Source organism: Temnothorax curvispinosus, unplaced genomic scaffold (assembly GCF_003070985.1).
Source record: "Temnothorax curvispinosus isolate PA1 unplaced genomic scaffold, ASM307098v1 QBEX01008590.1, whole genome shotgun sequence".
In the NCBI taxonomy this organism is placed as follows: Eukaryota; Metazoa; Arthropoda; class Insecta; order Hymenoptera; family Formicidae; genus Temnothorax; species Temnothorax curvispinosus.
Genome location: NW_020218370.1, coordinates 485700 through 510164, shown reverse-complemented (window position 1 = coordinate 510164; position 24465 = coordinate 485700). Strand labels below are relative to the sequence as shown.

Sequence of the window (24465 nt, the reverse complement as noted above, 5' to 3'; positions counted from 1 at the left end):
GGAATGGTGCGACGCGCCATTTACCTGCAGACATAATTAACGCGACCTAAGGACAGCTGCGGGATAGCGGCGGTCGCGCGTCGGGACATCTTCATTGACGAATCGTTCGACGAGGAATGTCTTAATTAATAATCACGCAAAGCCATTGAGATTCGTGTGCCGTTTCGCATAATAAGGGAAGCGATCAAGGGGGAAGAAAAAAGTGAGATCGAGAGAAAGAGAGGAAGAAAGTGGGAGAGAGAGAAAGAGGAAAATAGAAAGAAAAAAAGAAAAAGAGAGGGAGAAAAGTAGACAGAAAAGGAGAGCAGAGGAACAGAAAGAGAAAGAGGCTCCCGGGTGCTACTCTTCGTCCTCCTCTTCGTCTACTTTTTATCGTTTCGTGAGGGCCCGAAAAAGAGTTCTCACGCCGCACGCGAGAGAGACCCCGAACACGCACGCAGGCAAGCACGAACGAACGCACGCACGCACGCACTCACCCCTCCGAGGGAAACAGAAAGCCCGCGGCGCGCGAGGGATCTTGATTTCTTCCTGCTCGTTGATTTTTTCCCCTCCCCTTCGGACCTCGCCAGCCGTGCCGAGTCCCGACAGTGCAACGCGCGAAGGTGAGTCCTTTCGGTCCTGCGAGAGCGGGGGATACTAGATGCTATACTAGAATAAGAAGCGCAATAGAAATACCGAGTGCAAAAACTAGATTAAGATACTACTTGTTTTTAAATATTACACGGTATTAAAAATTTGTCAGCTCTGGAAATCTTAATCTATCTTTTTAAAGATTAAATTAACAGAGTAAAGAAACTGCACTTAAAAAAATCTATTCAGCAGCTTTGAACGAATCATTTATCCAAAAAATTATATATTGTTACGACTATCCTAAGAAATATCATTTTATTAATTTTACCAATAAATAAAATATCAGCTGTGATATTATCAGTAGTAATTTAAGAAATCTGTTCAGAGAAACGTCTTGAAATCTTCGGAGACAGTTGCGGTGCGCAAGAATCGCGTGAAATAATAGCAGAGTAATTGCCAATTACGTATGTTAGTTTATGTACTGTGTACGTGTTTGCGACTCGGAGGCGGATCTATTCCGGGATGACGAACTTGCAACCGCCCGAGGCGTTGCATGTGCAAGGGCCTCGTTAGGTCATAACTCCGGCGCGGTATACTGATCGATCATCATCTAGGTCTTCTTCAATCTTACATTATATACACTGCCATATCGTAAGAGATCTCGCGTTGCTCGAATTCTGCCTTTCCCTCTCGCTCATTAATTTCATTAAAAGTTTTTGTCTATTGTGAGTTCGGCGAAAAGTCGCCAGGCAATTTTCTTGGAACGCAATTTTGAGATCGTCGTTAATTTCAGTTATCATAGCTTATAAGATTTACAAACTCCGTTATGCAACAACCGCATTAAATCAATTTGGAAAGACGTCGCTGAGCGCACGCTAAGTGCATCGACGAAACTACCGCCACGTTAAACACGTATCTGACAGAAATTACAGAACGTAGAATCCTTGCGTAGGGAAGAGAGGGGGAGTGTGAAGGGATCCCTTATATATTCCCGAATAAATACAACGCGGCACGTGAGAGGCCCGCCGCTTAAATTACGGCCGCGTAGGTATTGCATTTGTTCCAACGTTGCGCCGGGAAGACAAAATTGCACCATTTTCCAGAACAAATGGTTCCTACATACGGAAGCAATACGCACCTTCTCATGTGCGCCCACACCTTTTGGTACGAAATGATAATGGATATATCGCAACTTTCGCCCCGTAGCGCGCATTTGCGTACGTACATTTGCGGGTAGTGTACCTCGGTCTTTTGCAGCGAGGATGATTCATGTCCGTTAAGAACGCTAAGAACGTTGGAAACGGGAAGTTATCGGAGTGGCCGTGATTTATCGATCGATGTCTACATTTGTCAACCGACAAGCTATCGCAAGTGTCAATTATCGGCGGCGAGATTTCTCTTCAGCAAACCGAGTTCACAACAAGCTTAGAACAAAACTTGAGAGAACCTGTCTTATAAAGCTGATCTATAATCTAACCACTATTTGTGAGCATTATTTGCTTTGAATGTGTTGCCTCTCACAAAAGTTATTACGCTATTGCACTAGTCGATAATAGATGTTGCAATTTTTATTTCTTATGATTATGATAATATAAATGCAGTAATGCACCATAATGTGCAATTATAGTTTGCAATATTTTTAAAAACTTTGTAACAAATTTACAGCTTAAGCTAAATCAATAGACGTCATTATTCATAATTATTGTATTTATGGAACATTTTTAATTTATATTCACTATTCATCATTAAAAAATATTAAAACTTTAAATTTAAAAATATTTGAAGTAACATATCTCACAACTGTTTTGATCAATAACGTTTAAATTGGCAATGATATGAATCTGATATTTCTAGTACATAAAAAATTATTATTAAAAATTATTAATATTATTACTTTGATGTCATAAAACTTACTTTCTAAAACTTGACAAGTTAAAATACATTTTAAAGGTTTTCATTGCGATTGAATATATGGGATCGCGGGTAATTAGATGCCTAGATTGGCTTCTCACGTCTTATTCTTACGTTTTATTACGTCCGGCCCGCTCTCCGGAAAGCGGCATTAATTAAGCGGGAACGTGACGCAACCATGCTCCTGCGATCGGATCCGACAATGCAGCGATGCTATGCCTCCCGGTGTTAAATGCGCCTGGAGCACCTCGCTCTCCGAGGAGAACAGGGGACGAGCTCCCCTCGTCCACCAGAAGTACAAACTGGTTTCGGAAGAGAGATGCCGTCTCCTGCCTCCCATGCCTCCGCCGTCCTCATCGCTTCCAGCGTGCTCGCCGCTCCATGCCCTGCCCCTCTCTCATTCTCTTTCTCTCATGCGACGGAGCGGAGTCGATCGAGGCCTCTCGTTCGAGCCGGGCCTCGCTCGTCTTATTCTTTGGGTTCTCTATCTCAACGAAAAATCTATGTCAACCGACATGTTGACACGTGTTTAAACGTGGCGGGCGCGCGAGCTCGCGCGGAAAGAGGCGAGGAGCGGGACCGGGAGAAGGACCTGGTGGAAGTCGGGTTACTGGTATGCAGTGTCGGATTTCGCGGTGTCCTGGGGGGTAGGGTGAAGTGGGGGGGAAACGCACACCTCGAGATGCAGTGGCACGTAGGAGGGTGTATACGCATACGCGCGCGCGCGACACGCACGCTCGGCTTGCCGGCCGTCTCATGAATCAAAACTATTCGTGACGGGAGGAAACGTGGACAGGGGACAGAAGGGGGGAGGACATACGTGTTTGCTTACAATAAGCGGGAGGTCATGTCGCGGTAGCTATCGCGCGCGTTCTGCTGATCCGAGAGATATGAATTTAATTTTATTATGACGTGAGCCGAACCGGCTATCTTCGAATCGCGCCTTCGCTTCCGAAGAGAAAGGGGTAGACGCGGAAAGAGAGAGAGAGAGAGAAAGAGAGAGACAGAAACGGCGCGATACGGAGGATGACGAAGAGAGATAGGATGACCTATTTTAATGTAACGACTGACCTTTCGAAAATGTTACGCTCAGGAAGGTAGAGACGTGTAATTGTTCGGCTGGAGAACGTTTGATCGACGTGGAATCTGGAAACAATATAAACGGATAATGGCGAACGATGAATACTACTGCGAATCTCGCGAGCTTTCATTCTCTCGCGTAATCTCGCGCAGCTAGTTTGTCGGAATTGCATGCACCAAGTCACTCCCAGGTGTTCCGCGAAGCAAATGCTTGCATAAAATTTATGATTACTTTCAGGTATATCGTGTAGCGTTACTAAAGTCGTGAAAATTTGGATGGGATTTTAGACGAGGCGCACAATATAAAGATAGCATTCTGTCTCCTCGAAATTTTGCCGAATGTAAAACATTAAAACTCGGTATTGACGGAAAATCGATGCAAATTGTTACCAATTTAAATAACAAGTACGAAAACAAACACAGTGTTTCTGTGCTAATTGAAGATTTTGCGAAAAGAGAGATACGTGGTTCAAATAATGAAAGACGACAACTCGGAGATCACCTGACTGTTCGCAAATTGCGTAACACGCTTTGACTTCCGCGTTGATTTTAAATTATGCAAACTATAAAAATGGAGAACGCGTCTGACAATAAAAGTTGAAGCAACGAGCATCGGAACAATAATTCGATACCAATTCAAGATATCTCGCGGATTAGTTGCATGTTGCGCAAAATTGCACGGCACAATCTATATAAACGCACTAATTAGGCTGACAATGACATCCGGTGACTTTTACTGTCGCTTAACACGCGTCCGCGACCCGAAGCGCAGAGCGTCGCAGGGCGTCGCGGGGCGCGTTTCGCGTGTGCGTGCTCGCGCGAAGCCACGGTGCATGGCACGCCAACGCGAGCGGCGGACAGAGACACGGCTCTCGTACTTTGCAACGCCAGTAAATTAATATTCGCGAGTGGGCGGCGCGCGTATAAATATTCAAAAGTAGGCACGTTCGGCCGTCTCGTCTGACTCATTGGGTCGCCGCGCCGCGCGCCGGCTGGAGTCTCTCTTCCCGGTCGGTTTTCACTTTCCGAGCGTTTTCGCTTTTCAGCGCGCCGGGTTGCACACCCACGATAACCGACGGATAACGTACTTATGGACGAGTGGAAAACGCATAAACGCGATTTGGCCGCTGCGACAAAAGCATCTTCTCTAATTATCACCTTTCTATAACGGCAATTAACGCGCGGAAAGTCGTTTGATAAAAAAGACAATTTGGTAAACACCAATAAACATGCGAGTATAAATTATCGGAGATTCACTGATATTTCCAGGAGTATATTTTTATAAAAATTGTTTCCGTTACCTATTTTTCGTTATCTCTTCACGCGAATTCGTAAATGTCGCGAAATGTATTTATATCTTGAAACAGTCATTATATAAAATATGTGCGATTTTTATGTCATATTAAATCGTATATCATATCGTATTAATGGTATTATGTCATGTTAAAACGGGAAAATATATATAATGATCACTATTGATATTAATAATTAATTAATTGATAAAATATAGTGATTACTCCAATCAGTACTGCCTTGTTCAGATATATAGCTTTAACTTGTGTTATGATCACTTAATACCATTTAGTCATCGATGGTATGCATTCTGTATAGAAAAAAAATAGATTTTGCATACTGGGGGTTAACGGGATGGAGTCATCGCGGTTCGAGGAATTAATTGCATCATGTGGATAATTAATGATCCCAAATCGATGATGACGTTTGAATTAGGGTTGATAGAAATGTAATGCCTCTCGATTTATATCATAATTGGAGAATATTTCAATAATGTGGTTGTGTGATATATTTATTTCCGTACGCGAATAATCATCGCTGTTAATTGTGTGGCGTTATTTCAATTGCGGATTGTGAAAATATAATAGTGTACGAATTCAAACAAATGTCTTTTATCGTACGTGGAAAATATGTACTAAACTTTCGGAATGCATTGCGATCTCTTTAAATAGTACATTTTTTTAGAGCACTGCTGATGTATATAGAGGATGATCTCATTAAACAAAGTGCTGCAAGTTGTTCTTTCGGAACCTAAATCATAACATTTTCGAAACTGACTTTAATAAAATCTTGAAATGCAGCATGGGGTTAAAACTTAGAAATTTAACTGTCACGAATCCTAAGTTTTCATGCAAATCACACGAAACGTATAAAGACACACTATTTATGTACGTAACTTTTGCGTATAATATATGCATGAATTAATTGTATGCGCATATTTAGCATTATACATACATATATATGGAATATCTAATATTAAATTAATGATTGTCCACTATCGAATTACCATTAGTAGAGCCAGAATAAACGACAGCACATCTAGCATTCTGATAAAGCGTAATCAATCTAGTTACAAACAGTTAATAAAACTTTGTCTCTTAATTAATTTCAAGTAGTTCCACGTTCGTCGAAACTTAGTTTTTAAATATCAAGCATGTGTATTTTTACTGCATGGAATCGCGTCACCGACTAGCCGACAATTCGGCTAGTACTTTGCCGACTCTCGACGACCTCTTTTCAAAAGCGTGATCCAGGTGCACATAATAAAGATAAGTTTATTAGAATAAAAATCATCCGAAGCGAGGGCTAGTTCTATTCATATACGAAGCGCCGACGAGAGAGAGAAAGAGAGAGTGCGTGCCGGGGTCAAGTCGCGTGCGCGTAACTAGATACTTCAGAAACTCTCATTACGATAATCCGCTGGCGCAATGGTCGTGCCCTGTGAACCGATATTAAGAAGGTATTGTCGCACACTGTATTGGTGAATCACTCCCACACTCCCACAGCCCACCAGGATACAACGATCGGCGGATTATTAGCATTTGCAAGTACTTACAACCAGTCGATCGCGTCGCGTCGGTGAGAGAATCTGCCCTCCCTCGATCGTCGCAACAAGAGCACTTCGATATGTCGTTTCGCGACAATAATATTAGATGGCTTTTAATTAATTTTAATATCTGCCCTTTTATCCTAGATATCGAATTTTATGTGGAATTTTATTAAAAGATATAGATGGAGATCACAAAAAATTTCGGAGGTGTCATAAAAGGAGGCTGTTATAAGTATTTTCAGAAACGGCACCGTTTCTAAATTTATATTTGAACCATTTATTTGGAATTTATTTGAACTTTTGACAATATCTATTTAAACGTACGGTATTGCTAGTCATATATTTAGTATTTAGGGCCAGTTCCACAAATGTCGGTTAACTCTTAACCTTAGGTTAACTTACTCTTCGTCTCTTTCTAAGGGGGACGTTAGAAAAAAACAAAGGATAAGTTAACCTGAGGTTAAGAGTTAACCGACGTTTGTGGAACTGGCTCTTAGTCCATTAAAAATTACTTGAAACAACGCAGTTCTTAATTCAATTAATATTTTCTATATTTTTTACCGAACAACTTATACACATTTTAATTGCAATAATCATGATACATTATAATTAAATTGTATCGACGTGACGAAAAATAAATAGTAACTATGTCGGCGACTTTCTTGTATCGCAGCATTATGACATGCTTGGACATTAATAACCGTACGATTAAAAACAGCCGACCGCATCTAATCGCCAGATGGAATTATTTATCACGTATATTTATACATGAGGTAATCAGCTTGGCACTTCCATTATGGACATTCCAGCATCTTCTCCTCTGAGGAACTTAATCTATCTTTTCTCACCTTTACGAAGTATAAGAAGACATATTTAATAATTGACTCGAAGTCAATGAATATTGTTAGATGTTCTATTACATATTTCTTTAATACAAATTTAACATGCACACGCAGAATCCGGTTTCCCGTTTCTCTAAAAACGTTGAGTAAGTCAAACGATATTTTTATTATGATTATGTACCAGAAAGATATTTGAATAATTCTGTTAATTATAAACTAATTTTTCGGAACTGTTATATAAATATTCTGTAATTCATATTTTTATTGCTTGCTATATTATACAGGCCGCAATATGAGCCACGTGATTAAAATATAGGCCAAAAGGCAAAGTGACCATTCCAAATTCAACAATAATTGCCAAATAAATATTTTAGACGAGACTTCGACTCATACGTTGTATTATTGATCAACGCGTTTATCTTGCTTATTGTGAAATCTGGATCAATTTTCATAAGTATTTTTATTCTATGGATACCACCGTCCTCCATTAAAGCCACGAACATATTGATTTTTATTAAAGAAAGAAAATCAATATAAGTTCACCAATCTATAACCAATCTAGAAACCAATGTCATAATTTGGGGATTTATCATTGTATTTAATAAGGTTGCAATTAGAATTAACAAACATACTAATTTATGACACTAAAATAAAATGACTACAAAAATAAAAATAAGCCATCGATAATCGACGTGCAGCGACGACAATTTTCTGCGATAAAAGATAGTAGTATATGGAGAAAATTCATAATTCGCGTTTCAGCCTTAGGTTATCTTATAAAATATCGCACGTGCTGTTGCAGAATAAGATTATAGTACCACAATTTTAACTGCAGCACGCTTAGTAACACCACACAAGGTGTAAGCTGGTTTTCAGCTAGACGTCGCAGCGAAGGAGTTAATGAAGGCGCAGTCGCGGCCATTGCGGGACCATAAGCGGCATTAGCTTTATTAAATAAAATCGCATCAAGAGGATTGTATAGGACAGAGTTAATTGAATGATTGGGCCTCATATGCTCACTGGGCGCATCTACACTCCGAATACACGTACGTACAGGCACACACACACAACACTCACACACATGCACGCGGTTGGCCTCTATTCAGTGCGCGTCCGTTCATATGTCGTAAAACACTTTGGTGTATTTCGTTTGACGCAGTTTGCGCATTAGTAATGCAAATTCCGCGTCGGTCAGCCGGCCGGCCGGCCGGCTTTGGCAGAGCGGATTTTCAGAGATACCGACGCGACCAATGCCTTTTCGGCCGTTCGAGAGGGATGGAAATTCCGCATCGCCAAGGGCGCGTTAATTTTGATATGTACGTCCGCAACCGTCGGGCGAATTACACCGCCGCCATGCATAACGCATGGGAGCCGAATGGAAATCGACTGCATCACGGAGAAAGATAGGCGGAAAGCGAGAAAGAGAGGGAAGAGAAAACACCAAGGCAAACGTTATCTTTTTGTTTCTTTCGACCGTACCGTGATCCTTCGCGCTTCACGATTCGCTGTCTGAGAGCGAAACATTCAACCTACAATCTTCATTCTCCTATAACATTGCGGTAAATATTAAAAGTTGTTTTCCATTTTAAATTCACCTGTTATTGTTGCGGTAAATATTAAAAAAGTTGTTTTCAATTTTAAATTCACTTGATGCCGTTCTTAAAGTCAGAAATATCAAGTCGAAATTTATGGTGGTATGTGCATCAAAAGAAAGGAAATGCCTTTTTTCTCATGACGCGAGTATGAACCTCTTAAAATTATTACACATAATAAATATTGATAAAATATTTTCTCTAATAACTTAAAATATTGATAAGAAAGATCGACGAATTACTTATCGATGGATTCGTTCACAGAGTGTGTCGCGCTGCATCAAAAGTGAATATATTAATCGACGATATTGTGTCGTTAATTTTACTACAATTATAAAGCGCATATAATATCAATGTTAAGATAATTAATAATTAATTTACAGACTAATGCTATGGCTACATTACATTTCTGTTATTTTGTCACATACTTGAAACTATACACAATTGGTTTATTGTGCAATATGTTTGTGAAAACGTTAGAGCAAATTTACACATATATGGATAATATGCTATTAATCTGCTTAAGTAACGAACCAATTAGTTATAAATAACCATTATAATCTTTAGCGTTTGAAATACTAGTATCTGTAATTACGTTTGAAACGTCTCTTTGTAAATTACTGCTTCACTGCAAATCCAAGTGTGTTATTTTAACTTGAAACTCTTCTTACACATTTCTTGCCGTTTTAAATCACGTCATTTAACACGGTTGAACATATTCACTTTTAATTTGATACGATTAAACGTGTTAACACGACACAAAAAATGTAAAACGAGCTTCAGTCAAACGTGTCATTTTCAGACGTTTATGAGTGTAGAAATAACACACTTGGATTTACAGTGTTGATACACTGAAAATTATACATACTTGTATTTTACAATATCTGACGATTTAACGTTCTATTATTAATCGTTCTCATTCAACTCAGAAAAAAGTGATTTCTCTGCATACGACGAAAGAACATTTACTCTGGGATAATTCGACGAGTCAGTCGACATTTTAATCTTTCGCCGCTGTCATTAACCTCGCGCTTCTTCGAAGTGTTACTTCGCGTCGTTCGCACAGTTTCGCTTCTTCGTAAAATCGTCCTCTCCGTGCACTTTTCTTTCTTCTTGCCACTTTGTTTCTCGCGAGGCGCGCTTATTTTCAGCATCGACACCGTTCCGCGAGCGCGAAGATTCACGGATTTTTACGGATGTCTTTGCAAAGGTACCACCGCGAGTATTACGAAAATTGCGGCGGTGTCGCAATAAGTCACATGAAAAAGATCCAGCGAACTGTTGGGAGAAATGCAAATGTTGACCCAGAAAGCTCGCTAGTTCTTTTGATCTTTCGGAGCGTCATTTTCGAGATTCGTTTTTCGTATGATTTTAATATTATGAAAAATATTACGTAATCATAAAAATGTAAGAGCTTCAGCGCGACTTCATTATAATTTTTAACATATTTTTTATATCATCAAATTTTGGACAAGCACGGTGTAGCATACAACATTTATAAGATAAAAAATTACAACTCAAATATAATGAATTGCAGAAAAAACAATTTGCATTACTTTGCACAACAAAATTTTGCAATAGTGCAAAAAACTAATATTCCATATTTTGTTATCTATTGTAAGCTTGCATTCAGGAATTTCAGGATAATTGTAAAAAATCTTTCAAATTTTAATATTTGAGATAATATTCGATAACCGTATAATCTGTAACTTCACAAAAAACATCGTAATTCAGGAAATACACTCTCTAATATTTTGCAGAAACTCGTCAGAGCCTGAAAATATTTAATACGCATCGTAATCCGTGCTCCTTCATCGATACCACGATCGACCACGGAAAGGGAATAAAATGCTTTGCGCGACACTCGTGATCGAACGTGTAGATATTATTAACACGAACGGAGACTACGAGGGGGCTTCTACTTCGATCAATCGGGATCTCTCGGATTAAGCTCTACACGCTGGCCGATCCAATTCAGTTCACCCACCCCGTTACCTACCTAATTAAACGGAACTAATACTGACATTGCACGTAGAGTAGCGCTGAAAACGAACTTGTACACACAGACGAGATGGCCGGGTCTATTTTTCTCGTACGTCTGTACAGGAGGTGGCTAAGCCGCAAGAGTAAATACAACGTTGCAGAAAATCACGTGTGATCCGTATAGACGAGGGGGCCGCGAGCTCACGATATTTTCAAGTAATTTTGCCTCTCATCTCCGGTGGTTTAAACTTGTTATAAAATAAAATTCCTTTCCCTCTAATTTCGTATAATATTTACTTATCTAAAAATGTTTACTATTCGCGACAGAAATTTCGAGTCCCGAGACATATTACTCTGTGGCTTAATCGTTCGAGAAATACAAGCCTTAAAGCCGCATGCAAAGTAGCGAGATATCCTCGCGCGGAGAGATACGGAAAGGGTATCTATTAAATACGATTGATCTCGGTAGAATTCTGCGGGCAAGCGACATTACTTAACCCTTAATGCCTCGTCCGTGGAACGATCGAGTTTAATCTCGCAGAAGCTACGTGCCACACGACAGAAATGCAGTAGCTTTCGCATGCCTTTCTTCCCTCTTCCTCCCTTTCCTCCCTGCCGCTTGTTTCTTCTTGTTCTCCTTCCCGAGCGTTTCTCGCCGCAGGATGCGGCTACCAGGCAGATGAATAGATAGCGGCTAATTTTCAGCGTTCATTAGAGCTGCGGGTCTCCGTACGCGTGTATTCTCGTTGCGCTCGCGCGACACTTACTACCGGACTCGTACTTGCAACGCAGGGCCGCAACGAAATCCCTTTAACACATTTGCACCCGCAACGCAATGAGCCATTACGGTAACTATTGACTTTTCTCGAAATTGCGTCAAGTTGTGCGAAAGTTTGTTACCTTTTTTGATAGCTTTACAAACAGAAATCGAAAATTTGAACCGGAATAATTTTAACGTGATTTCGATGTCTACGTTTATTTCATTATTTGTGACAATAAAAACGCGACGATCTATTTCTTCAATACAGAGACTTTAAGCAAAATAAAATGCAGATTCTTCACAAAAAAATAATTCTGCAATTATTTTTTTTTTTTAATAAAAGTAAAGATATGTTTTATTAAAAGAAAAAAAAAGAAAAGAGAAGACAAGCCAAATTATCGATCTTGCTGCAGTTCGAATCGCAACAAGCGTCTTATCTTCTCGACAAAGCGGATGCATCGCTTCGCTGGAACGACGTGGCGGATGCAGCCCTGCTTGTACGATACGAAGGCCGCTAGCAGAGCGGCCGGTACACATTACGTACGTGTACGTACGTGTGTCTCTACCGTGCCGGTGAAGAGATCGCAGCGGGGAACATAGAGGCACGCCAAGAGAGCAAATAAAGAGATCCGGCATCCCGGAGAAATCTAATTCCTAATTGGTGCTTCGCTCTGTACCCTGCTCGTGTCGGTTATCTACCGCTATCGAAGCGCACGACTGGACTTTGTACCACTGCTGCTGCCTGCAGAAAGGATACTATACCAAAGGAGAGGAAGAGAGAGATAGAAAGACAGACAGAGAGAAAGAGAAGAGAGAGTACGTTGGAACAAGATGAGAAAGAGATGGAGAGAAGGGGCGGGGGAGAATAATGGCTGCGGTTTAACTGTCAGACACAAAGGGGGTCGAAACTGCCGAATCCATACGAGTAGCGGCGAGGGTGAGAGAGAGAGAGAGAGAGAGAGAAAGAGAGCGCGAGAGAGCCCTCCCGGGCTCGATTACAAAAATTGAATGTAGCCTCACCTGTCAGTCGGCGAGACGGACGCGTGCGTTATCGCGTTAGGTGTAGAGTGAGCTTTATACCACCGCCGGGTATCGGGATGTCGAGAGATCTAGCGCGCGAATATCGACCGTAGAACGAACGCAAATGGATGAAAGTCGAGTCGGGTTCTTAGCTTGAGTTATTCCCATGGATAAATTATTTCCTATTGTGTTTAACGCCGGGAGATCTATTCGCGTGAATAGTGATTGAAGGGGCAAGTGAACGGGGAAGGAAGGTATATGTCACGTTCTTAAGCTGTATCACAGCCATAAATATTTCTATACCATTGTATCACGTATATACCATCGATTGTGCTAATCGATGGTATATACAATCGGCATTACATTCTCCTCTAAATATCAATTTAATAACATTTAGTGAAATTGAAATAACGATTAACGGCGGCCCATCAAAAACAATATTACAATACTGTGAGTTTACTAAAATAGATAGCTTATAAAATATCAGAAATATGAAATATTTTCTTCATTTCTTTTATTTTTCACATACTCGCGCGTCCCTCATAACGATTTAAGAGAGTTGGAATTAGACGCGGAACATGAAATATAAATATTATATTATTACACACAAAGATAAAATTTAATTATGATGACTTCTTATTCTTTTTTACATTTTGCGTTTTTATTAACGCAAACAATTGCAAACACGTATTAGTAATAAATCCGCGAATAATTCGAAGGAGAAACAGGATCTCAGAAATCTCCGGCTCTTTTCTCTACAAGGATCAAACTTTTTTCTCGCGCGCCGCCGTCGCCGTAAAATTGGCGAAAGATTCTCCGAGGCGTTCTCGAAGGGTTAAGCACCACGCAGCCTTGAATGCGGATTTTTCTCACAGAAGTTAACTCGGCATAAAATAGAGCCGTGTCCGGCGCATGCATCGCATCGCATCGCATATACTCATTCACTCACACTCTCGCGCGAATGCATTTACATCGCGTCGCTGTGTTTGCGAGAGAAGAAGGGCAGGGAGCTCGCGCAATTTAACATCGGCTCGTTCGTTAACCCTCCAATGGTCGCGCGAGTAATTGTAACGGTAATTGTAACGCTCGCGCGGATGATGGAAAATCGTTAAAAAACTTCACATTTTCGATGCTTTAAAAATGAAAACTAAAATTTTCATTATCATAAATTTTCGTCATTTCCATTATCGCGTCTTGATGCCGCAACAATAGAGAGATTTTTGAATAATCTGCATATAAATGATATAATATTGAATATAGATAACAATAAGATAATAGAAACTATACACAACGATAGCACAATAATAATAAGCGTAAGAACGATAAGAATAATAATGAGACACATTTCAAGTAACAATGAATGACCGCTGACTGACTAACGTACTCAAGTCGGCAGTCAACCGCACGTGAAAAACCGTGTCACCTCAAGCAACAGCGTCGACGGTTCCTTTAGCATAAGAATGTAAGGATGTACCACGGAGATATTCGCGCATTGTCCAGTGAGAGAAAAATGCGTGGCGGCGGCGTCCGGCGAGTGATCGAGTGCAGTTATGACGCTTCGGACGGCGCGCACTCGTATTCGAATAAAAGCCGAGCGTGGGAGGTGAGAGAGTGAATAATAACTGAGAGAGTAACGTCCGCCATATACTCTCGGGGAGGCCTGGCCTTGCCGTGACTACTCTCGTGTCTCAATTCGCCGTTCGTTTCACGCTTCCAATCGTACTGTTTTTTACATATTTTTTAAATGCAAAACTGTGGAATTTTCTCTTATAAATTTACCTTAGGGAATCGAAACCGATTTTCCTTCAGTCAATAATCGTCAAAGTCAAATGCTTCAAATTAGTTCTTAAATTATTATCTATATAAAAAGAAATTCACCGAAAAATTAAGTTGTTGTTCTGTATTATAAAGAGATTTAGTTAAATCTGTAGAATATCTTTAATAAATTATTAAGAGAGCAAAATAAATCAGTTAATTTTCACAGATTAAGTTATAATACGTATCTTTTTGTACCGCAATAAATATCAAATGTGATAATATTACTATTTTGCAATTTTTAATTTGCGAATGCTGACTGGTTTCACGCAAGGTATATTAAAGATGTTTCATAAATCGCTGCGTAAAAATTGTATCTCGATTTATTGAATAAGCGCTGCCGTTTCATGATTGGCGCTATGAGAAGTGGCTTATAGACGTTAAGTATGATAAATGCAAATTTCTAAACGGCTCTCTCTCTCTCTGCCGTAGGTGGCAAGCTCGCGACTCATAAGCGTATCGAAGCGTGTCGAGGCAACTTGCTTGTCGTACGAAAGGAAAAGTAAACGCCGAGGCAAGGCCGAGAGACATAGAGACGAAGAGAAGATGAGGAGCAATATAGTATGCAAAACACGAAGTATCGTCCTAAGAAGCGAGCGGCAGCCGCTCTCAGTTGCACCGTAATTGGCCGCGCGCGGTGCATTCTTATCCTCTGGGAGTTGCAACTCGTGTACGGGTGCCCTCTTAAATGTTGCGGGTTCTAAGCACCGGATATACGATAATTGCCGGCGGGAATCGCGAGGGCACCCGCAATTGTAAAAACAAGTCTCGCCCAGGGGCGAATCTAAAAATATATCGTACGCGTCAAAATTGAAAATTAGCCATCAAGAATCGACGTTCTCATTATTATTATTACAGCGCTGCTCCTTTTCCGTTCTAGTTTTCTTCAATCGTACTACAAATTCTTTTGTAGAAGATACCTACAAAGAAAACATTATATTGCAATAACAAAAGTAAGATAAGAAAAGCTAAGAAATCTTTTGAAAGATTGATCTCTCGGAAAGATGACCTCGATGTCGTTCCGATCGGAAAAGCGCATCAGCACGCTGCCGCAAATGCCGGAAATGGCTGGTCCGTAATTGCCATTCGAACTGGTTTACTTTGAGCTCGCGGGACCGAATCGGTCGGGACTCGTCGAAGTGGCGCCGGTGAAATAACGAACATATAGAGAATTGCGTTCGCGGGATATTAAAAACGGACCCCATTAACGCACGCGACGGAACCGCAAGTGAGTCAATGATTTTTTTTTCTCTACGAGAGAATCCAAGCGCGCGTCAATTTTAAATTTTGCGTATATATTTTGAATAGAATACGTTTTAAGAGAGAATCCATGTGCTCTGGAAATATTTATGTAGAGGGAATAATATCATTCACCTTTTACAATAATGGAAAAGATAATAAGTGATGTTACTGCACTTATGTCAATGTAAAAGCATATTTATAAATTCAAACTATAACTATAATTAATTATCTAAATAATGATATATCACTTTTTCTAGAAAAATTTTATTATAATAAAGCTTTAAAGAAATTGCGTTAAAAAAGTAAAAAGAGAATATATTTGTTAATATGTATTTGACGCAAGATACAACTGTATCTCTCGATTCTTATATGACGTATAAGGTACTATCTCGTGCTTTCCTTTATAAAGAGAGATTCAGATGTCTATATTTTCCATTATAAGATACCAAGATAGCCGTTTTTGATTTCTTTTATATAAATGCCATCCAGAACAAGTCACGAGAAAAGAATTTCGGAAGGGACGACTCTTCTTTGAGCGACGACGAATGCAGGGAAATTATATGTTGCGTGTGTCTTTGATCGGTGATACGAGGAAGGGAAGGTGTGTGTAACTGTGTATAATGACGTTGATGATACTCCGGCATGATTGCGGCGAAGTCGAGAAGTGTTTAAAGTACATGCGATTGCGATTTAGGCGCTCGATAATGAGCCATTGTATGCGGATATAATTCACATAGTTGCATCACATTCCGTCTCTGAACTTTTCACACTTTAGTTGCAATGAATATAAATTATACGTCTTTTGATCTCTTTAGAGAAAGATGCGCGTGTACGAAATATCGGGAAATATGCAAGACTAAATGTCATGCTGCGTCGAATTGCGATAAGCGCAACAAAAAATTCACAAGTTTATACCAGGACAATATTAAGTATGACATTAGATATTTTTACTCACCAAACCATCAATTGAAAAGCATTTACGAAGAATGTAACGCTGTACTGTAATAAAGCATAATTTTATTTCTTTATATCTTTATATCTTTATAGCAGAATCATAATTTAATCCTGCATTTTTTCGATTCTCGAGAGATGTTCCCTCTTTTCATAATCCTATAGCGGACACGGGCGTTGCAAGAGACACGTGTTACCCTTAACCCGGGATGCGTGCATCGCATGCGTATTCTCGAAAAGGGCGACACGATGGGAGCTTCACATTTTCCTCGACGTTGACGTCCTCGAAGTTCGCGGGATTCGAGATTACGACCGCGCGATGCCACCGTCGCGTCGCGACGAGAGATTGCGGGCAAAAAAAAAAGAGAAAGAGAGATTCGCCCTCATGCATTTTGCATGAGGAGAACGGTTTTGTCAATACCGTTGTTGTGATCGAAAATTGCTCTTGGAAGATACGATTTGAATAAGAGGGCACCGGGGACCGCGGTGCCGCGTCGAACTTGAATCGGGCCCAACTGTAACGAATAAATTGTTCACATTACGAGCGCACTGCCCGGGCGGTCGTGGCCCGCGCAACCCTCTCTGGCCGCCGAACTTTCGCACCCGCGCTTTGGTACGGCGATTTATCTACGACACCCGCGTTGTCACATAAATCTATGATACATACACCGGAGTTCTGGAAGGACACTTGCTAGAGAGACCGTTACCGCGCAAATCCCTTATAATCCCTCGACACACGTGAACGCTGTGCTCTCGTACGAATTATGCGTATAATTTTAGAAGGCTAGAGAAAGTTGATTGACTGTTTCTCTCTTGATGTAGAGAAAACTTAGCGTACAATTCTCTTTTAGTTAATATAATATACATTTCTTTGCATATTAAAAATTTAAAATATATTGCATTATTTATGTAATAAATTAATTAATATTTTAATTGGTAATATTTGTTAATGCTTACTAATATCTCCATCTTCTACACGCTAACGATCTATTCTTCAGTAAACATTATTCCTCAACAAGCTAAATTTGCTGACCTAATGTTAATGTATGCGCGCTTTGATAGAATCAGCTTATTAAAGCAGAGTTAGTTTTTATCACTGGATATAAAAATACATAGAATGTACAAAGTTAAAGAAGTGTATGAACTTTTGAGATTTGCGACAATTCGCTCGTTGTGCCATTCACGTGTAGTTGAGGTCGTTTCGCTATCGCGGACGAATAACAGAATGACAAACTACGGGCATCACGCCGGAACGCGAGCGCGGAGTAACGGTACGTGTTACGTTGCTACAACGTTAATACGCGAAACGAACGGAAATCCCCTTGCACGAGAAATGGAGAAATGGTTCCATTAGTGGAATAACCGGATGAATGAAAAATCACCCGCTATGGCGATTTAAAAGAGCGATCGGATGTAATTGCAAAAGAAGATATCTTTTACGGTCGAAATTTCTTCGTTGTCTCTTTGAAACGTTTGCGATTTAGTTTTAAGAGGATAATCCCTGTAATTCCTTATATATCTAAATTTTCAGTCTTGTGAACAGAAAGCGCGCGAGTAGCGTGAAAGGAACGACTATTGCATTTCCGTCATTCTATCTTCATGGTCTCTTCTTATTTTTTATTTCACGCCCTTCTCTCGACTTTGTAAAGAATATCATAGAGCGGATGTTTGCACGTAATGCAATTTTACGTCAAGCTCTGCTTCTGAACGCAAAAGCTTCCAGAATTGCATCCAGACTTTTATTGCCATTCTCTTGCATCGCATCGATCGTAACGCATTTAAAACGAGCTTTCTTTTAAAAAATGATATGCGCTTTGTTAATTTTTTCATATTTTAGACAATCCGTAATTTTTTTTACAAAAATAAGTATTTTTAATAAGAGGAATGTTATCAATGTTATTATAATTAGTAGATCAATTTTCTATTTCTGTGGTGCTTTACAAATATTTACTTCATAATCAAATTTGACTTATAGCAGTTAAAAAACAACTACAATGCATGAATAAGAATCTAAAATTATCTAATACGCGTCTTGTTTAATTGGTTGACATTAAAAAAGATTACGGTGGAATTAATAAAAATTCGCGGTTTATGTTATGCGTGATAAATATCAGGATAAAATATCTACTCAAGATAAATCCATGCAGGAGAACGATATCATCATGCCCTTATAAATCGCAATTTCTCTGCCTCGTCGCACGTCATCTAACCACATCTGTGATCTCGCGTTACGAAGTACGAAAGTAAAGATTACCGCTAAATAACGTTCAATCACTCTGCTTCACCGTCGGAACGAGAGTATGCATGTATACGCGAATTCGTATACACGCGTTTATAGACGCCTATGGGATGCATCGAAACAGACAGAAAGAGAAAGAGAAGAAAAGAGAGAATGAGTGTAAGAGAGAGAGAGAGAGAGAGACAAAGAGAGAGGGGGAGAGGGATGTTAAGCCGGCTATTAAAAGCACGATAGTCCGTAATACCCGTAGTTAACTGTACGCGGGCAGCGGTTCGGCGCGTTCAGCGCGAACCCCGTAAGTTACGGGCATTATTATCCATCCGCCGCGCTCGCAGCCTTTTTCCTATTCGGCCGCGGCACCGGAATGCGAAGCTACCGTTCCGCTGTAATAAAAGCCGTTTCACTTCTTAATCCGCGCCGCGGCAATTTTCCGAGTCGAAGCGAGACGTATAGGGACCTTTTTGCCGGCCGCCTCCCGCGCCGCTCCGTCCTGCTCCGTTCCGAGCGTTTTCTAAACGCTCTCGCGACTTTTCTCCCGTGCGATTTATCCTCCTGCGAATGGTATTACGTTCTTATGCTTAGTTACTCGGCTCGTTATTAGGATATCTTTTAGCCTTACATTGCGGCAAGTGTAACTTAAAGTACGGCCGCTCGAGTATTAACGTATTAGTCACAGTCTCGTGAATCGATTTATATATTTATCAGTTAAAATAGCTATAACATCGTAGTAACAAATAACACATGTAATTTTTAAGCAATAACAATCATAATAGGAATAAGAACGATATTACGATCCAGAAGAGCTTACAGATAGTTATGTATAATATCGCATTTTATATTGCTAATTTTTTTTCACTGTATAATCTTCGGAGATTTAAAGTGTAAAAATTATAAATGAGATTTATAATTTATACTTATGCAAGAGAGAGTCTTTCTCATCTCTTTGATGATAGGAATAGCTCTCTCGAACATTTATCACATATTTTTACACATTCTTCGTATAACGTCTTATATTCCCATTCTCAATTAAACTACATACCATTGCTTATCGTTGAATTCCTTAGATAATTATGTTCAAATTTTCATATATATTACTCTATGAAGAGATTGCTTTTGCGCGAAGAGGAACAACGGATAAACATATTGTAAACGTTTCATTTTAAGTGCGTGCATTCGTTGTTCCAATTCGGCGTTTACATCGCACAGTGACCGTGAACAAAAATATTCATGTTTAACGACAGAGAGCTAACTCGTCATTTTTATTTCTCTGACCCATTCCTCGCGTGTTTCGGTCATTTCGACTTCTCCCCTGTCTTGACTTTTCCCCTAGGTCGTGTGTACGGAGCGAGACGGGGCCACGTCCCCATTATCCGCGAATGAGAGTCAGCTTCAGAGAATTCGCGAGGGGTACGCGCGCAATAAAAAGAAGATATGCGAGAAAGAGAGAGGAAGAGAGAGAGACAACAACGGGGGTGGGCGACGTTGGATTACAGCAGCGACGGGAATTGACGTTAACGAGGATTTCCTTACGACAAGCGCGCGCGTTTGCTTCCAGCGTCTCGAGTAACCCGCGCACCAAATGCGTAACTATAATACACGTATACGCGCATGCACTGCAAACGTGTTATTTGCACCAAAGCAGAGCGTCTGTCTAACGGCCTGTCGTTACATTTCGCAACCTTGTTACATTCTGCCATCAATTAGTAGCCCCGCGTCGGTCTTCTGGGTCGCCCTGGAAATCCTGCACGGCCATCGCGACATGCGAGCGCCGTATAACAATGGCGCGATTCTTCGTTAAATCAATGGGAATTTTTCATAAAGAGTCAGTATAAAGACGATGGTGACACGGAAAAGGCGATGTATATAAAGAGCGTTGAGAAGAAGAGCGGTTTTTTCCGAAGAATATACCTATTTGCGCGGGCTTTCTTGTAAATTGTGTTTAATTAAAAGATTGCAGCGTACAAATTAACTGACTCAATTACCTCTAATATTGTGTTTCGCGATCTTGTAATTCATAGCAATTATCGACATTATAACATTACACTTGCGGTCAGATAAAGAGTTCGCGGAAACCAACGACTTAACGTCTTACTATTTTACCAATTATTCAAGCCGTGATAGCTAGTTTTCTTCTCACGGATCTCAATTCTATCGGATAACAAAAGTGTGAAACGTCGTTTATTCTAGCGCGCGTGCACTTGAAACGTCACTCTCGGTGCCTTTCTCTCCCAGCTGCTTCGCGGAGACCTCACCTGCCACTAGACTACGGAATTCCTCTTCTCTCTCTCTCTCTCTTCTTCTTCTCGGTCTCCTCCTCTTCTCGTCGCTTTAGCAAGGAGGTAACCGATCGTTTCTTCGATACAGGCGCGCGATCGCGTTCGTTTGTCCGGCCGTTTCGTTAATGGAGCCGTTTCTCGGAATAAGTAGAAGTGCACTCGGTACACACATGCTTGCTCCTTTTGCGCCGTCCGTCATCGGGTTCGATCGAACCACGTTCCCCCCTCCGCCCTCTCGATTCTGCTCTTCATACCCGCACAACCCTTTCCCGCACTTTTGTTACATTGGCCATTCTTCGCACGACGCGTTAAGCAGAGTTCGATCCCGTTTGTGCGCATGTAACGACAGCCATACCGGACCTCGTCCGCCTCACAATGGCGTTAATCAGGAAATTCTTGCCTCTCTACCTCGCTCTTCTTTTAATACTCCACTACACAGGTCGTTTTCTCATCGCGCTATAGCAGCCGCATTCATTGCACCGAGGCAATCAGTTGGAACCCTCAGACTCGAGGTTTAATCACCGAACGATACAATGTTTTAACGATTAAATAAGATGTGGATATGAGAAAGTTGAGCCTAACATTTAATTGGCTGGATCATGTAAGCACTGAAGCTACTCAGACTATTTATCGACCAACATGAATCATTCTTCGGTGTAAGCACGGCAATATAATTATCTATTTGTCATTACCAAGATTTGCTTTTATAGGTATATGTTTGGACTAAAGAGAGATTTTCATTCATAATGGCTTACAATTTTATTGCACGTATATATGTATATATATTTTCATCATCTAAAGATAAGTGTAAAATTATAAATCGATATTTTGTATACATGCATGAAATTGATGTTATTTTTCTATTTTCCTATATATATAGGTTTAAAACTGATATCATGATAGATTTAAAAACGCAGTGACTTTCTTTTTCACGTCGTATCCCTTTCCGTCATATATACATATATCTCTTTTATCACGTTTGCCGTATGAAGAGATCGCGCGCGACCGCATCCTTCACTCACGGATAATGGAAGTGCAGGCTGCGCTTCGTTGCACCAGCGAAGTGGCACAGCGCGGCGGCGCGGCAGCAGCGGCGGCAACGGGCGCGTTTTCGACGAAAGAAAGTGGTAGCTCGCCCGTTTTTCGCGTTCCGCGGAGTTTTTTTTACGGGTCTCGGGTGTCAGAACGAACGGGCCGAGATTTGCACGCGGACCTCCGTGCAGGTAGCAATCGGCTTATTTCCAATCGATTCGGTCCGCGGCGAGTTTCTCCTCCTTTCTCTCCTTTTCTTCGCCCATTGCCTTCATCTCCCATTCACGTGCACTTCCCGTTCTTTTTTTCGCGTTACGCCTCCGTTGCTTCTCTTTCCCCCCCCGCACTCTTTTTCCCTCCCTTCTCTTTCTTATCCACCTTTATCGCGTTCCTGCATGCCCTTTTTCTGCCGTTTCTTTTTCGCTCGACAGCTTTTTACAATCTCGACACGGAGAAGATTAAGGAATCCTTGTTGTATTAATGATCGTATTGGAGGAACACTTGGTGATCTCGATGTAGCAGCAGATCATTAGGCGCAATAGTGAGGATACAAGTATATCAAATTGACTACCGAATTGGGTTAATTTAAAAACTCTTAAACGGACCGCGAGATAACACCACGAAAGATACAGTGCATCTTTTAAGCAAACGGATACGCATTTGCCGCTTTCTTTCTTCGATAAATTTCTTCGATATGTTATATATAATATGTGTGCAGATGAAGCAATTTTTGTTATAACCGATGATTAAGTTATATGTATGTCACTAATTGTAAGACAATATTTCCATAAAAAATCATGTCAAAATATGTATATAAATAATCGACGCGCAGTTAAATAAGTTGGAAAAATATATATATATAGATATACTATGTATATACACAGAAACTAATATAAGGCTGTCAAAGATCTAAGCTTGGATCATATGGCTTTTCATTCTAATTTGATAAAATATTAGATATCCCATTTTGTCCTTATATTATTGCATTAGCAACTACTACTACTAACAGCTAACAGTTACTGCTAGGTATATATAATTCGTGTATTATCTATATATTTCTAATAAACTATATTTTGATGGATCCGAATTTGTCATATATCTTAGAAAATAAGCATTCCTTAATGTTATTTTTTACTTTTATTTTATCACGTATTTTCTCTGTTTATTATACGTTTTATGCAATTTCGCAACAAATTCTTTGCTTTCTAAATCCGCGCGTATCTTCGAAACAATTTCGATCTGATACTTCTAAAGAGCCAAAGCATCGCGCACGGTAGAAGGGTTAACGTCTCAACGTGACCGCAATGTCGACTTATCTGTTCAGGTTACAGGTTACAGCGCTTATCTGTACGCGAAATGAATGGCCGAGCGCTAAAATCGGAGCCATCTCTGCTCCGTGGAAATGGTTCGATTCTGCGAATCTGCGAGCCTAGCCCCGGCGATACTTTCCGCGAAGAAAACTCGATTTCTCCTTATCTCGATACGGGGGAGACGCTTCGAAGAGGAATCCGCCAACTGACCCCTCCGGACTTTCATCGCGCGCGGAACTCGCTTTTCCCTTCTTCTTCGGTTCTAATCGGACACTAATAGGTCCCTGAGGACGCCCACGCGGCCGACTATTTCAACGCACGATCTCGTCCGCATCCAATTACGGTTTGCAAACATGTATACTGGGTGTGTCAAAGGTATGTGCACATTTTCTCTGACTTGTAGATTCTTCCGAGAGATTGCATAGATCTTTCCTCACATCTAGCAAGTGAATTTTGGTGAATGAAGCTTTTGTAAAGTTCACTTCGTTAATTTAACAAAAGTTTTACTAAAGTGCGAATATATAACAAAACTTTGTTGTAGAATTCGATAAATTCTAATTAGACTAAATTTTAATTCGATATTTAATCTCTAGAATGTTTAATGTACATATATATTAAATTTGGTAAAAATATACAATATTTATTAAGAAAAATTATACTAATTTTTAAAAAAGAGCTAATAATTTTTTTCTTTAATTATAAAATGTTCGAAGAATTTTAAACATAGCGGAACGGATGAATTTGATGGCACAGTTTGAAAACTATTCAGCATCAAATATTAAAAGATTCTAATAAGAGATTCTGAAACTATAACTTGGTTTTCTTGTAATTTAATTTTAGGCACACTCTTAGCTTCAGCTAAAATTCCATTCAATTAAGTGCTCGGTGAAAATGTGAAAAATTGCTACTAACAATGTTCAATAAAATCTTCGTCAACAGAAAAACTTACCTTTATATCAGATGAAGAAATTACGGTAGCCGAGAGAAAGCACACTTCTGA

The 24465-nt window shown here is 40.2% G+C and overlaps 1 protein-coding gene across 6 annotated transcripts in view; it reads left to right on the top strand.

Moving 5' to 3' along the window:
* LOC112458001 (latrophilin Cirl-like) overlaps positions 1-24465 on the top strand; it is a 533024-nt gene that overhangs the window by 87046 nt on the left and 421513 nt on the right. Inside the window, exon 1 of one of the 6 annotated variants that reach the window (XM_025021374.1) lies at positions 254-602. The exons of 4 other annotated variants lie outside the window; for them this stretch is intronic. The gene's annotated coding sequence lies outside the window, so the exon portion shown is untranslated. Of the gene's footprint in view, positions 1-253; positions 603-24465 lie in introns of those variants that run through there. One more of the 6 variants, XM_025021376.1, reaches the window with a different exon arrangement.